This window comes from Cystoisospora suis, assembly GCF_002600585.1.
Source record: "Cystoisospora suis strain Wien I chromosome Unknown contig_4881, whole genome shotgun sequence".
Classification (NCBI taxonomy): domain Eukaryota; phylum Apicomplexa; class Conoidasida; order Eucoccidiorida; family Sarcocystidae; genus Cystoisospora; species Cystoisospora suis.
Genome location: NW_027157673.1, coordinates 1 through 297, shown reverse-complemented (window position 1 = coordinate 297; position 297 = coordinate 1).

Below are 297 nucleotides of genomic sequence, written 5' to 3'. Positions count from 1 at the left end.
GTGTGTCCTTATACATTGGGGTGTATGTGCTTCATACACATATCTCTCTTATGTAGGGAGTCAGCATACATGGTATGTGCGCCTAGAGATATGGAAGGGGGCAGGAGGCAAGAGCGACAAAAGAATAGGCTGTCCTACATCTGTGAGAGAGAGATATATATAGATACACGTCGACATATCTACATGCATATATGTGTATAACGGCAAATGGAGTATATCCATCACATGCTGAACAAGGCATGTCTCTTTTCGATCTGCTTATGAATCTATTGCTCGTTCATCTATCTATCTATCTGT